Source organism: Sinocyclocheilus grahami, unplaced genomic scaffold (assembly GCF_001515645.1).
Source record: "Sinocyclocheilus grahami isolate Dianchi unplaced genomic scaffold, SAMN03320097.WGS_v1.1 scaffold10847.1, whole genome shotgun sequence".
Taxonomy (NCBI): domain Eukaryota; kingdom Metazoa; phylum Chordata; class Actinopteri; order Cypriniformes; family Cyprinidae; genus Sinocyclocheilus; species Sinocyclocheilus grahami.
This window is the reverse complement of record NW_015513480.1, coordinates 6,647-7,185: the sequence shown is the minus strand read 5'-3', so window position 1 is coordinate 7,185 and position 539 is coordinate 6,647.

Sequence of the window (539 nt, the reverse complement as noted above, 5' to 3'; positions counted from 1 at the left end):
ATTTCCACATCTCACCTGAAGATGGCGCCTGCAGCTGAATCATCCATCAACTGCGTGTCCGATATAGGTACAGTGCAATATGATACAGGTATAAATTAATTTTTACTTGATCATTAAATAGTTTAATTAAGATTTATACATGCTAGTTTCCATGACAGAGTTCAAGGATCTTCTCTACTACTGGAGCTGCCAGTTTGCTAAGTTTCAAATGATTATTTAACAGCAAGTACACATTATGCAGAAGCAGCAGCCCTTCTGGTGCACTCAGCGTCTGAATTCGCTTCCTCGTTTTCACTCACACCTTCAACTGGACTAGATTATTGGACTAATATAGGGAATAGTGAATGAGGGTATGGGGGGGTGATTTCAAACCCAGCAGGTGATTAATGTCATGTTCTTTGCACATGATTTAAAGATACAACAAACAGCGATGAAAATTGAGTACATGGAAAAAGTAAATGGAAGATGAGCCTTCTTTACATACCCTGCTCTGCAAATAATGCGGCCAATGGAACAGATTTCTGGGCCTTCATAAGACT